This window comes from Mustelus asterias, chromosome 14, assembly GCF_964213995.1.
Source record: "Mustelus asterias chromosome 14, sMusAst1.hap1.1, whole genome shotgun sequence".
In the NCBI taxonomy this organism is placed as follows: Eukaryota; Metazoa; Chordata; class Chondrichthyes; order Carcharhiniformes; family Triakidae; genus Mustelus; species Mustelus asterias.
In genome coordinates this window covers 71072030-71087458 of record NC_135814.1, presented here as the reverse complement: position 1 = coordinate 71087458, position 15429 = coordinate 71072030, and positions in this window count along the sequence as shown.

Genomic DNA, 15429 nt, shown 5'->3' with positions numbered 1-15429 from the left:
TTCCTCGGATGGTGATGGCTAGCATGAGGGGACATAGCTTTAAATTGAGGGGTGAGAGATATAGGACAGATGTTAGAGGTAGGTTCTTTACTCAGAGAGTAGTAAGGGCGTGGAATGCCCTGCCTGTAGCAGTAGTGGACTCGTCAACATTAAGAGCATTCAAATGGTTATTGGATAAACATATGGATGATATTGGAATAGTGTAGATTAGAGAGGCTTTAGGTTGGTTCCACTGGTCGGTGCAACATCAAGGGCCGAAGGGCCTGTACTGCGCTGTAATGTTCTATGTTCTAAAAGGTTAAGAAGGTCTAGTTGCACAGCATGGGCACAGATGTTGAACACTTGTAGATAACGACCACCAGTGTAAGTTAGCAACCATCTCTGTAAATGAAATAAATCTCATTTATTGCAACCTCCCTATGGCTCCCTGTTCTTATAAGATTTCTTCCTGTAGTGCCACGGAGGCAACTGTGTTTGTGTACCATAGAAAGGCTGGTTGCTCAATCCAGAGCCTCCTCCATCTGCTCTGCAAGACTGCCAGCTCATTGGTTGGCATTCCCTCAGTGACACATCAGTCATGCCAGTGTCTCCTTGGCAATGAGGAGCTCCTCTATAATGTTCAAGGCCATCACCCAACCCAGTTATCGGGAATGTTTGATCTCAGCACGTGGAACCCAACAACTAGACCCTTATGAAAAGTGTGCATTTGCATCCTTTGACCTTGAACCTCAGGTGCGCTCCTAACCATGGAGATGCCTAGATCAGGAGAGATTAAACAATCCATGCAGTATCACCCTGATATTACCCTAGTCACTGAGAGTCTGAACACTGCCTTCAGCCAGACAGGAATCAGTCATTCGCAGTAGCTCTTTGAGGAACAATGCATTGTCCCCACCTGAGCCATATCAATGAGGGTGGTATGCTGCCAGCAGTCAGAAGGGAGAGCAGTGCACATGGAAGGGAAGTCAGGGTGATAGAATCTTCCCAGAGGTCATAATAGTCACCATTCATGAAACAGGAGGGCATGAGTGCATCCTGAGCTGTCCTGGCCCTTCTAGCTATCACCACTACCTGAAGGCCTTTCTCTGCTCCCTCCAGGACCTCATCTTTGTTGTCCACCTTGACACTCTTTTCATCAAAGAAGACATGCCACTCCTCTATCTCCTCCTCAGGCAGTTCTTCACCCCATTGAAGCGCCAGTTTATGGAGGGCATAACAAACAACCATGATGTGTGCCACCCTCTATGAATTATATTGCAGGGCTTCACCGGACTGTTCCAGGCACTGTAAGTACATTTTCAGCAATCCTATGGCCTGCTCCACCAAAGTGTGAGTAGCAGCATGAACCTCATTGTATTTTGTCTCAGCTGCACTCTGTGGCCTCCGCATAGGCCTCATCAGTTACATTCTCAAGCACTTGTCCCCAAGGAGTCAACCTTGTAGCCACTGCGCTTCCTCAAAAACGTTGGGTATCTGAGAGTGGTGAAGAATGTAGCTATCGTGAATATTCCCCAGGAACCTTGCACATACCTGGAGAATGCGCTTTGTGTGGTCGCAGACTAGCTGAACATTTAGGGAGTGGAAGCCCTTGCAGTTGATAAACTGCACTTCCTGATGCCATGGGCATTGGAGAACCACATGAGTGCAGTTGTGGAAAATCTGCAATGTGGGTGAATCCCATGGCTCTTATGTCATGTCCAGCCTGGTCCCGGTCAAAATGGTTGTTGGGGGGAGACCTTGTGAAGAGTGCTTTCATCACCTCCTTGATGCATTTATCAGTGGAGGCTCGTGGGGTGCCACAAAGATGGAGCCCTGAAAGGAGCCAGGCACATGAAGTTGAGGGCAGCTGTGACTTTCAAATCCACAAGCAGTGGATGCCCTCCAAGTACATATAGCACCAACTCCTGAAGAAGGTTGCACAGATGAGCCACTGTTTCTTGGGAGAGGTAAAGTCTTCTCCAACCCTGCATCTCTTTCATTTCTAGGAAGGTCAGGCATCATCTATAGACCCTGGGCCATAGAAGCCACCTCTGAACAGCCTATCTTTGGGATCCCTTCTAAGGCAGCAGAGCAGGCCCTGCAACCCCTTCTTCCTCAGGGCTCTGCTCCTGCATCTGCAAAGCCAGACACCTCTGTTGACGTTTTCTCTCCTCTCAATACATGAGAAGAACGATAGCCAGGTCCATAGGTTCCATCTCTCTCTCGCATTACTCACTACTAGGGAAGAAATGAAAAGAGTGAACATTAAGGAATCTCCTCCATGGGGTTGTACCTTTGGCCATTCATCCCTGGTAGCAGCCTTTCAAGGACCACTGATTACTGTGCTGGCCATCACATTGAAGACCTTTCCCTTCCACTCTTCCAGAATGGACAAGATCCCACACCATTCTTTCCCCACTCAGCCTGACCAAGTGGTCACATCTTTGGAAACCCTCCTGTCTGCTGAATTCTCATGTAAGGAACAGGCATCTTCCTATGGGTCAGTGTAAGACCCTGTGAGCTATCCTGTCAAATGGGAGAGGTGGCAGGCCTTGTAAGGATGCCAGAACACACACACCTGATGAAGCAGGGTACTCTGCTGATTTTTTTGCCTTTGCAGTCTGTCAACGAGGGTGCAGGTGCTCACCCTCTCAGAATGGTGAAGGGAACTAATGGCACTCACAAAATGGTGAGGTCAGTGTGCAAAGGGTTACCTGCTGATTGGTAATCAGTGGCATGCACATACACCAGTGATGTGTAAGTGGGCATAGTTCGTTCAGCTGTTAAACTAAAGGAATGTTAATAGACTTGTGGCTCACTGATCTGGCGTGCTAAGTTACGCTCATTGATGACATGCCTCCCTATCAGAGCTAACATGCTCAGTCATGAACTCAATGTCTCCCTTGACCTTTCAAGTACCCTCTCTGTCCTGTGACAAAGCAATGGTCAGTGGCAAGCTGTGCACCCCTCTCCAAACTCTCCTCGGAGGTGAGTATGCCAGTCTCACCTTTTTAAAAAGCAGTCATGAAGTGCACCGACATACCATCACGCTGCTATGCATGAGCTTTCCAGCATGGGGGAGGATTGCTATGGAGAGGCCCCACAATTAGATGTTAATATATGCAAGTGGAGTCCCCAATGTTGCATGGCAGGATCCTCATTGGTAAGGGACAGGAACAATTGCGCCTGAAAATTCCACCAGCATTTTTCCTGTTTTTGGCCTCTCTCGGTTTTTTGCGTCCCTGTCGGCATTTGAGCCTGCTGCAAACGGGGACACAAAATTCCAGTCTATATATTCTAACTTTTAAGTTCTTTTTTGGCCCACTATTGCAGATTGATTTCCACCAGTCTTGAAGCCAATTGTGAGACAGAGCAGAAAGAATATTTAAGAATTCTGCTGTATTTTTCATCCATTTGCTGGTGGAGTAAGTACAGAAATACGAACAATGACTTTAATGCGCTATTGTTGAGGCCTAAACAGCAATTTTTACAACATGAGAATTAAGCTTATTCTCCACAAAATATCATGAATAAGCACTGCATGGTATTACTCTAATCAAACATCCTGGCTAGAACTTTCTGGCTGTTCATGCCAGTGGGAATTTCTGGTCCCGCTGCAGTGAATGGAGATTTGGCTGTGTACCAAATTCTCCGTCCTTCCTTGCAGTGGTGAATGGCTGGAAAATTCCAACTCTTGTGACTTCAAAAATAACAAATCACACCATCTTCATTAACTCTTTAGCTTTCTGTTATTGACCATCATGCATATGTAATAATTTATAGATCTATGGTAAAGAAGAGAAAAGATAACACTTAATATGCAATTTTGTAGGACCAAGTGAAGAATAGATACTATTCACCAACTTAATACGCAATCTTACCACCTCGCCTCGCACAGCAATTAGCGTGGCGAGCTGGGAAAATAGCAAGCAATGCGTCGGGTGCCAAACAGCTTGCTACATTCCCAGCCTCTTTTTAATGGCGCAAACCGCTTCATGCCCAGAAAGGACATGAAGCTTATTAGTATGAATTTGACTGGATTTCAATATAATTAGCAAGTTCGGCAAACATGCTTCCCCTCTCCCGTACTTTTCTTACCTCTCCAGTGTGGCACATGCTGGTGTGAAACCCCTTGCTCTGTCAAAGTGTGGCTCGGGCACAGCAGTAACGAAGGGGAGCAAGTCAGTGAGTACCACTAAACACCAACCTCTTAGGAGGGGGTTGGGCGAGTGGCTGTCAGGCGCTGCCATGGTGCACGGTGGGGTGGTGGGGGGGCATGCATGGGTTCAGGGGTTCGACAGGACTTGTGCCAGTCTGGGGTGTCCATGGTCGGTGGTCGCCACAGACTTGGGGTTTGTGTTGCGTGCATTCTCCTGGTCACTGAGCGATCACCAAAGGGTTGCACATGAGGTTGAATCCCAAACCCCCTACAGTTGCATTGGTTACCATGCCATCTGTCTGAGGGACAGGCTCTGTGGCTGGCTGCTGCATTCCATCCCCTGCCCTACTAACAGTAACAAGAACTAGGTCTGGCAGCTATTGCCCCAAACAAGGGAACTTGGCATGTGTTAACACAGCTCATCACATGGCATGAACTCTGCAGTGCTCCTTACAATGGTCACCCGTTGCATGAAAGTCACGAGGATTCTTTTCCACTGTCAGACTGAACTGTATGCTATTCCTAGAAGCCACTGCACCACACAGCCAGGTAAGTGCATGCAAGTCTATGCTTCAAGGGCTTCCAATGGGAACCGCACCCCCCCACCCCGCCCACCTCACAGCCACCCTTTTGCTCTCTGTGCCTGCCGTGGCGAAGGTCGGCAGCCCATTGAGGTGGCACATGGCACCAGGGCTGGTGTCATGTCGGAAGCATCTAGACTCATGAGGATGTGTGTTGCTGGAAGGGAGTGGGGAAGGGGTTGGGGGGGGGGGGGGGGGGAGGGGGGGGGCAGTCCCAGGACTGATAATCTTACGGAATATCATTCTCTCTCTCTCTCTCTCTCTCTCCCCTTTCCCCACCCTCAAGAGAAACAATGGATTTCACTTTAGAGCCAGCAGAGTTGGCAGTTAATATCATGGCTGCTGTGGTGGATGAGTGTGGCTCGGGCACAGCAGTAGCGAAGGGGAGCAAGTCAGTGAGTACCACTAAACACCAACCTCTTAGGAGGGGGTTGGGCGAGTGGCTGTCAGGTGCTGCCATGGTGCACGGTGGGGTGGTGGGGGGGCATGCATGGGTTTAGGGGTTCGACAGGACTTGTGCCAGTCTGGGGTGTCCATAGTTGGTGGTCGCCACAGACTTGGGGTTTGTGTTGTGTGAGAGAGACAGCCGTCCATTGCAAGGACAACTCGGCTAAAGGCCACAGCAGGAGGACCAGGGGTTGTCAGTCGGGGCCAGGACATTGCAATCCATTGACCCGGGGGTGTGGGGGTCAATGGGCAGCAGGGCAGGAGTCCTTCAATGGGCTGCCAGATGCCGTGTGTCACTGTAGACCGCTGGCGGAATTTTCTCAAAAATTCTGTGTTGAATGGCCGAGAAAATGGTAGGTTTGCTTGCCAGGTTTTTAACAAGCTAAGTAATGGAAATTTATAGCACTCCACGTAATGGAAGCCGTCATGCAATTGTTACCAGTGGGAGGGGTGGAGCCTCAGCTCACCGGTTAAGCCGGCTGCTGAGCTCAAGGGGCACTATTATGCAGGTGCCCTGATCTACCAATATGCTGTGTACTTTCTGTCACTCCCCCATGCAGACATTGCCACCACCCTCCTCCGATTGCTGTCCCAGACATTGCCCCCCCATCCACCAATCGCCGCCCCTCATCCTCCCCCCTGATCGTCGCTCCGTTCCCACCCCACCAGTTGTCCTTTCTGGAGCATGGATGATTTTGCCGGTAAAACAGTGCCGGTAACATTGCGAGAATCGAGAAATCAATTTTTTGCTCCTTGCCGTACAATACTGGCTGATAAGATCATGTCCTGTGTCGCTGCAAGGACTGTAAGAAGTCTCACAACACCAGATTAAAGTCCAACAGGCTTATTTGGTAGCACAAGCCACTAGCTTTCGGAGCGCTGCCCCTTCATCAGGTCCACTCACCTGATGAAGGGGCAGTGCTCCGAAAGCTAGTGGCTTGTGCTACCAAATAAACCTGTTGGACTTCAACCTGGTGTTGTAAGACTTCTCACTCTGTTTACCCCAGACCAACGCCGGCATTTCCACATCATTGCAGCAAGGAGACAGAGCAGCATCTGCGCCAGGTCCCTGCAGAACTGGCACCTCGTGGGGCAGGAGGACACCTGCTCCCGATGGTCATGGCAGTTCTCAACTTCTTGATCTCCAGCAGAGACCTCTGCGGCATCTCCCAGCCCAGGCAAGCAACTACATCAACTTTGATGTGCACAGGCCCAACAGAAGGCCTGGGCTGCAGGCTTTGCTTCCATTGCCGGGATGCCCCATGTGCAGGGGGCTATAGGTAGCACACATGTCACACTGTAGTTGCTGTACAATCAAGGGGTGCCCTGCAATAACAGGAAGGGGTTCCACTCCCCTAACGTTCAAATTGTGTGTGATTTCTGGATGAATGTCATGCAGATGTGTGCACACCACCCAGGGAGCATGCATGATAGCTACATCTTGCAAAGTTCAGACATCACTGGGCTCTTTAAGAACCACGCTGGGCTGCTAGAATGGCTCATGGGGACAATAGCTACTCACTGCAGTCATGGCTGATACGCCAGTGCGGAGGACCAAGAACAATGTGGAGACCAGTTATAATGAGCTGTCACCCGGTCCATCGTTGAGTGGTGCATCGGGCTGCAGAAGATGCAGTTCCATTGCCTGGACTGCTCTGGCAAGGCCCTGCAATACAGTCCCATGAGGTTTTCATGCATCATCATGCTCTGCTCTGCGCTCCACAACCTGGCGCAACAGCGGGGAGACATCCTGGAAGAGGAGGAAGGGGACCAGGCGGACACTGCTGAGGAGAAGGAGATGGCCCAGGAGGATGTGGAGGACAAGGTCAAGGAGGAGCTGGAGGATTGAGGACAGGTGACAGCAAGGTTCTGGCAGGGCAGGACTGCGATGAAGGCCCTCATCATTGCAAGGTTCTCCCACTACGTGGTGTGGGGTCTAGAAGCCCCCACCAGCAATACCCACGCCATTAATCCCATTGACATCACACCAGGATAATGGACATGGGTTGGCCATGTTAGTGAGTTTCATCTCCAGGCAGGAGAGTGATGATAACCCATTGTGTGCCATGCTGTGATGCTATCCTGGTGCAGCAGAACTTTGACTCTACCTGTTCTCTGACTGCACACTGGCACCAGGGCCCATGTCGGAATGAGGATCAAAAGTACCGCCATGTAGCTTAATGCCCCAGGGGTGGGGGGGTGTCGTTGGGGTGCGGTCCTGGTGTCTGAGGGTTGTTGAAGATGCCATCCAAGGTGCCAGCAGGTACTGGAACAAAGGAGCTCAGGCCACTGAGTCCCCTGTCAACGGTAGGGGCCAGTGACCTCGTTACCCTAATGGCATTTACGGATGAGCACTTGCAGTTCCATGGCAGTCAGAGATCTGGCACAGGTACTAGGAACTGGGGATCACAGACTCAGTGTGCCGAAGGGCCTCTCTTGCACAGAACAGCGCTCTGAGCTTCAATGCCTACAGTGCGGGCAGGAAACCCTTGTGGGAGGTGGATTACAGACAATAACATTTATTAGTGAAATTTTAAATTGACAATGACCAAAACCCTAACTAGTACATGCCTTCACCCATGACCTCCTGGTGACCCTAAAACCTCTTAACCTTCATAGCCTACCGCTTATGTCCAGGTGCACCCCAGAATGCACTTCAGAGGTGCACATGGTCCGTGGCCTGTGGTGCCCTTGGAGAGAGCCCCCTGGAGGGCCAGCACCTGGAGGGCCCCAGCCGACTCATGGGTGCCACAGATTATAGAATCCCTACAGTGCAGAAAGAGGCCATTCAGCCCGAGTCTGCACCGACCACAACCCCACCCAGGTTCTATCCCCATAACCCGATCTATTTACCCTGCTAATCGCCTGACACTAAGGGAGAATTTAGCATGGCCAATCCACCTAACCCACATGTCTTTGGAGTGTGGGAGGAAACCGGAGCACCCGGAGGAAATCCACGCAGACACGGGGAGAATGTGCAAACTCCACACAGACAGTGACCCATGCTGGGAATCGAACCCGGGTCCCTGGCGCTGTGAGGCAGCAGTGCTAACCATTGTGCCACTGTGCCAATATAGCTGTGCCACTCTGTTCAGCCTGTTGCCCATGAGATGCATCGGTGTGAGAAAGAGGATTCAGAAGAGCTGAGAGATGGCCACGGTCTGCTAGGTAGAAGACCTCGGCATGGATTCCAGCCCTTCCTTCTCCCTTGGGGTATCCATAGGCCCCTAGGACAATTCATGGGATGGAGAGGCTGCTGGAGTGAGCCTTAAGGCCCAACTGAATCTGCAACATGGTGTGCGAGCCTTCTGCCATGGCCCTCTGAGACTGGACCAAGCTCTAGATCTCCTCGGCGATAGTCCTCTGAGAATGCACTAAGTTCTGTGGCTCATCAGCGGTAGCACTCTGAGACTGGACCATACTCTCGAAACCCACAGCCATGGCCCACTGTGTCTTGATCACACTCCCGGGACCTTCAGCTATGGTCCTCTGAGACTCGGCCATGCCTTGGACCCTGCCACCCATGGCGACCATTTCCAGTCCCAGGCTTGCAACCACGATCGCCACCCTTGTAGTGTTGGCCTGGGTGCCATGCAATGCCAGCATCACCTCCTGCAACTGAAGGCTGTGGGACTCTTCCAAGCAATCTCGTAGCTGGAATGTTACTGACAGCCCCTCTTGCATTTGCCGGCTCTGCTGCTGCATCTTCGGCAGCTTTCAGAGAACTGATCCCAGTGGGCCAGCTTTTTTCTTGGCTCCGGGAGACGTCCATCCACGCGAATCCTCGGATGTTCCTGCCTCCATCTGATGTGCATCAATAGCTGTGTGGTGTTCACCAGAAAGTGCCCCAGAAGCCTCACTGCTAATGTGTCCCACCATGGTGACTGTCTCTGCGCTGGTGAATGGTGCACGTGTGTGAAAGATCGGAACCTGTTTGGCGTTGGGCACGAATCTGATTTTTAACATCGCATGCTAGTTTCCCAGCTTGCCGCGCTGTTCGCCTGGTAAAACGAGGTGGTAAAATGGCACCCAGCATAATGAAATGCTCATTTAAATATGCTGATCTGGTTCTAGCTCTTACCGAGAGAAGAACATACCAAACCACTCATCTGCAATTTTCCGGCCTCACTCTGCTCTAACATGTTCTGCGTCAGACGTGACATGGCCATGGCCTCCAGCCCATTCTATACTAAATGTGACCCTGGTCATAACAGCGAATCTTATTTGTCATAATTATAGTTTATAATTCTAAGTTGTATAAAACATTGCTAGTCAGCAACACTGCTTAACACCTGAGGTTTGAACCCACTTTTGAAATGGCTGTTAAATAAATGAAAAGTCGTAAGCATGCGGGAGTGAAATTCTGCATTTTGTGGTCATTCATCAGTTCTCTGTTCCACCCATAAACTGACCCTCATTCACACTTGTCTCCTTTAAACTTTGTGCTTTCATGTTGGGAATGCAGTTAAGTGTCAAAGCCAGCTGTTGGTTCAGAGCGAAGGGATATTTGGTGCCAATTTCAACTTCAAGGGGGGATATATTGATGAATAAAGAGAGGATTTGAAGTAATTCAGGACTGAGGTTTTTGGGTTTAACTATCGAGAGGAGCCTAGTTCTTTGTATTGGTTGAAACGTGACGGGAAAGGGCTGAGATTTTAAAGGGACCTTGGAGAACTCTGGCCTGGACTGGGAAAACACCACTTGTCACCATGGTGTTCCAGCATTTATTTACAATCAAGGTACAGGATACCTTCCAGACTGAGCCTTTCATAGTCAATCGTCATCAAACATTATGATGATAATTGACTGTGAGAGGCTCAGTCTGGAAGACTGGCAAATATATGGCAAATAACTTCTGGAGCTCTATTCCCCCTACAGTAGAGTAATTTGGAGGTCAATGATAGTTGATTTGCCCAATCTCCAGTCAACTACATAATTTAAACTGGCAGCAACAGAATGAGTAGTGGAGAAAAACTGTGGTTGGCAACTGCTATCCTCAGTGATTGGGTGTCTTAATATGATTAACAACTCTGCCTTTACGTATTTGTTGATTTGATTTTGATTTATTATTGTCACATGTATTTACAGCGAAAAGTATTGTTTCTTGCGCGCTATACAAATAAAGCATACCATTCATGGAGAAGGAAATGAGAGAGTGCAGAATGTAGTGTTACAGTCATACTTAGGGTGTAGAGAAAGATCAACTTAATGCAAGGTAAGTCCATTCAAAAGTCTGACAGCAGCAGAGAAGAAGCTGTTCTTGAGTCGGTTGGTACGTGACCTCAGACTTTTGTATCTTTTTCCCGAAGGAAGAAGGTAGAAGAGAGAATGTCCGGGGTGCATGGGGTCCTTAATTATGCTGGCTGCTTTGCCGAGGCAGCGGGAAATGTAGACAGAGTCAATGGATGAGAGGCTGGTTTGCGCGATGGATTGGGCTACATTTATGACCTTTTGTAGTTTCTTGTGGTCTTAGGAGAGCAGGAGCCATACCAAGCTGTGATACAACCAGAAAGAATGCTTTCTATGGTGATCTGTAAAAGTTGGTGAGAGTCGTAGCTGACATGCCAAATTTCCTTAGTCTTCTGAGAAAGTAGAGGCGTTGGTGGGCTTTCTTAACTGTAGTGTTGGCATGGGGGGACCAGGACAGGTTGTTGGTGATCTGGACACTTAAAAACTTGAAGCTTTCGACCATTTTTACTTCGTCCCCATTGATGTAGACAGGGGCATGTTCTCCTTTACGCTTCCTGAAGTCGATGACAATCTCCTTCATTTTGTTGACATTGAGGGAGAGATTATTGTTGCCGTACCAGTTCACCAGATTCTCTATCTCATTACTGTACTCTATCTCATCATTGTTTGAGATCCGGCCGACTATGGTGGTGTCGTCAGCAAACTTGAAAATTGAATTGGAGGGGAATTTGGCCACACAGTCATAGGTGTATAAGGAGTATAATAGGGGGCTGAGAACACAGCCTTGTGGGGCACCGGTGTTGAGGATGATCGTGGAGGTGGTGTTGTTGCCTATCCTTACTGATTGTGGTCTGTCAGTTAGGCAGTTCAGAATCCAGTCGCAGAGGAAGGTGCCCAGGCCACAGAGTTTGGAGATGAGTTTCATGGGAATAATAGTGCTGAAGGTTGAGCTGTAGTCAATAAATAGGAGTCTGACATAGGTGTTCTTGTTATCTAGGTGTTCCATGGTTGAGTGCAGGGCTAGGGATATGGCGTCTGCTGTAGGCCTGTTGCGGCGGTAGGCAAACTGTGGAGATGTCATCATGTGACCGCCTACCTTCAGCTGCCCCTCCTCCATGGGTCACCCAACATGTCAACCATCAGGGAGCTCTGCCTTTCCAAGCCTTATCAATGTGACCCGGTTTTGAATTTTGAAAATCTGCTCACCCAAATCATAAGCCAACCAAACTGAAGCCATCCTGCAGCTAATCAACCAGCCTTTGGAAGCATGCCAGCAGAAGTTGGAGAAAAGGAAGTCCAGTGCCTCAGGCTATCAGAGGAGAAGCAGTGGAATCTTCAAGAGAATTACCAGGAGCAGGAAGAGGGAGGAATAGAAAAGGAATCGATATCAGGAGAGACAATAAAAGTGAGAAAGCTGCCAGAAGCAATAAAATGGCCAGGAGCAAGTGAGAAATGAGAAGTAGAAGAACCAGCAAGAGACAAAAAACCTCCAGCAAAAGGAATAATGACACAATGTGCAGCTAGAGAACTGACAGGATTGGGACTTTCATCTGATGCAACTCTCCTGCTCCTACTTCCTGCAAGTGAAAGAATGACAGGATGAAGACATATTGAGGTGAATTTAATTTAATCTACTGTTTTGTTGTTTGTGTTGTAAATATTTTATTTATTTTGCTCATGTTTGCACTGTGTGTATCATGGAACCCCCTATGTGCACTGTACTAATAAGTTTTCCAGTAATTGAAAACATCACCCTGGTGAATGGCTGCACAGCCTGCTGGGAAGCTACAGAAGATACAGAAGGCCTGCTAACTAAACCAGTGACAAATGCTGATTAATTTATATGAATATCAGGAGTCTTCATTGCTGTAGGCTCATTGCTTTCTGAGGCGATGCCTAATGGTACTCCTGGGGAGCAGGATGATAGGACAGAGCTGCTATTAGCATGAGTGTCAACCAGTTGCTTCTGTGTTACTTCAGGCGATTCAGTGCTTGAGGATATCTTGTCACTATACCCACTGATCTCTTTGAACATAAAACAAGGACATCTATGAAGCCTGGAATCAACCTTCATGGCGATCCGCAGCAGTTTCCCAAACAAACAAGTTATAAATGCATTCCATAGAAGCAGTGGAAGCATTTATCAGGAATAGCCTTCTGTAATTACGGCCTGCATAAATGAGGTTTTTGTGACAAAATGCCACTCATGTTGCCATGTGTCAATAGCATGTAGAAGTCTAGGCGACCGTTGATTTCACCTTCCAATTCTATTCATATGGAGTGACATAATTTCAATACAGAGTCCATTAGAAAGTAGAGTCTTCGATCTCAAAATATGTCTCCATAATGTGCATAGTTTCAGCTTGGTGCCATTTTGATCCAAAAATGGCATTCGCTCTGCAACCTTGGTGTGGACATTAGAATATTGGGACTATACACTGAGTAAGCATATTGTGACATGTCTTGTAACACTGATTTGCCAGTGCTGCCATTTTCAACATTACTACTTCATCTGAAGCTTTGTCCTAAACACACATATCTGAAGATTCGTTCAGCAGTAACACCAAGCCCACAGTCCTACCCCCTCTGCACACCCCCGACCCACCCAGTGTGTCCATGTGTATTAGGAATAGATTAATTAATAAGAAGAACAAAGAACAATACAGCACAGGAACAGGCCCTTCGGCCCTCCAAGCCCGCGCCGCTCCCCGGTCCAGGATTGAATCCTGAATCCAGGATCCCCGCCCAATTTTCCAGCCTATCTACATCCTAATATCCTATCCACCGAGCTGTCCCTCACAGCTACGATGCTTTGTTCATCACAACCTATTAACTCACCCCCACCCCCCCATTCCAGACTATGTGATCTCCAGGGAGAGGCGAAAACCCAGAGTGAAAACCCCAGGGCCAATATGGGGAAAAAAAAATCTGGGAATTCCTCTCCGACCCCCTGAGGTGATCGAAACGAGTCCAGGAGATCACACTGGCCCTGATCAGAAACTGCTTCCCAACCCTATTCATTTCCACTTCTGCTTTACGAACACCATCTGAATTCCCTGCCCCCGAGACAGGTTCCCAACTATCCGCAGTCTCGCTCTGTACTGGCACCTGCAAGATGATCATAGAATGAAGCCTGCTACGCTCCTTGCATTGAAGTATAAGCACTCCAGACCTCCAGGCCCAGTGAGGTCGTCCTCCCCCAGAATGCTCTTCTTCTTTGCCAGCCTTGTCCCAGCCCCAAGCTCGTCCCCAGCCTCCATACTTGTAGACCTAATATTTTGATCCCCACCCCCCTGCCATACTAGTTTAAACCCCCCCGAACTGCACTAGCAAAGCTCCCAGCCAGGATATTTGTGCCCTTCCAACTTAGTTGTGACCCCTCCCTCTTGTACAGGTGCCATCCTCTCCTGAAAACTTCCCATTGATCTATGAAAATGAAGCCCTCCCTCCTGGACCAGCCCTTTAGCCAGGCATTCATTTGTACCAACTCCCTATTCTTAGCCTCACTGGCACGAGGCATTGGGAGCAGCCCAGAGATGGCCACCCTAGTGACCCTACTTTTTAACCTATTTCCCAACTCCCTGAATTGCTCTCTTAGGATCCCCCTACTCTTCCTTTCTACGTCATTTCCACCAATGTGTATAATGACATCCGTTTCTTTATCTTCCCCTTTTAATATGCCTCCTCTCCGCTCGGAGACATCCGTGACCCCAGCACCAGGTAGGCAGACTACCATCCTGGAGTCCCGTTCGCACCCACAGAATCGCCTGTCTGTGCCTCTAACTGATGCATCCCCCACCACTATCGCTCTCCTAACCCCTCTCTTCCCTTTCCGGGCCACAGAGCCTGACTGTGTGCCAGTGACCTGGTCACTGTGTCTTACCACTGGAGAGGCACACTCCTCCACACTATCCAAAACAATATACCTGTTTTGGAGTGGGACAACCACAGGTGACCCCTCTTCTAACTGTTCACTCCCCTCCCCTCTCACACCTGTCACCAAGCCCTTCCTATTTTGAGAGACCGCCACTGGAGTACTCCCTGGTACTTTACCCTTCTGCCCTTTACTCCTCCTAACTGTGACCCACGTGTCTTCCTCCCGATGCCCCGGTGTAACTAGTTGCCTATAACTCCTGTCAATTTTTCTCCCATTTTCCCTGACTAGACTACGGTCAGCGATCTGCAGCTCCAGTTCCATGACACGGTCCCTCAAGAGCTGCAGTTCCACGCACCTGGCACATATGTGAACCTCTGGGAAGCTAGGTGTTTGCAGGAACTCCCACATCCCACATCGGAAGCACTGAACTGGCCGATCACTCATACCTGCCCTTATCCTTTATAGAGTTGGATAAAAAATAACTAGCCTTGCCTCGCCCTTTCAGCCTAAGCCCTGTGAGCCAAAGCCCTTATAGTTCACACTCTGCTTCCCACTCACTACACTGCCCGCTGCCCCCTGTATAGTGCAGCCGGCTTTTTATGCTCCTGCCGAACGCCCCAGGTAACTGCCTTTTATACTAAGACTCAACCTCCCAGAATCCCCTTCAGCTGACCTCACTTCCTCAATTCAAAACCCTGAAAAAAGCCCGCGAAATATACTAGGAATACCCTTAAATGAATAAATGAATAATTAAATCACTTCTTTGCTTACTCTCAGCACTCCTGCTAAGACTCTCTCCCCCAGTCTCACTCCAGTCAAACAAAAAATGATCTAATTGTAAAGGATTGGGCAGTTCGGTGGCACAGTTGTTAGCACTGCCTCACAGCATCAGGGACCCGGATTCAATTCCAGCCTTGGGTCACTGTCTATGTGGAGTTTACACATTCTCCCCGTGTTTGCGTGGATTTCCTCCAGATGCTCCGGTTAATTCCTAAAGTCCAAAGATGAGCGGGTTAGATTGATTGGCCATGCTAAATTGCCCCTTAGTGTCAGGGGGACTAGCTATGGTAAATAGGTGGGGTTATGGGGATAGGGCCTGGGTGGGATTGTGGGCGGTGTATACCCGATGGGCTGCATGGCCTTCTTCTGCACTGTGGGGATTCTCTGATTCTATGATTCTCTAGGTAAGGTGGTCA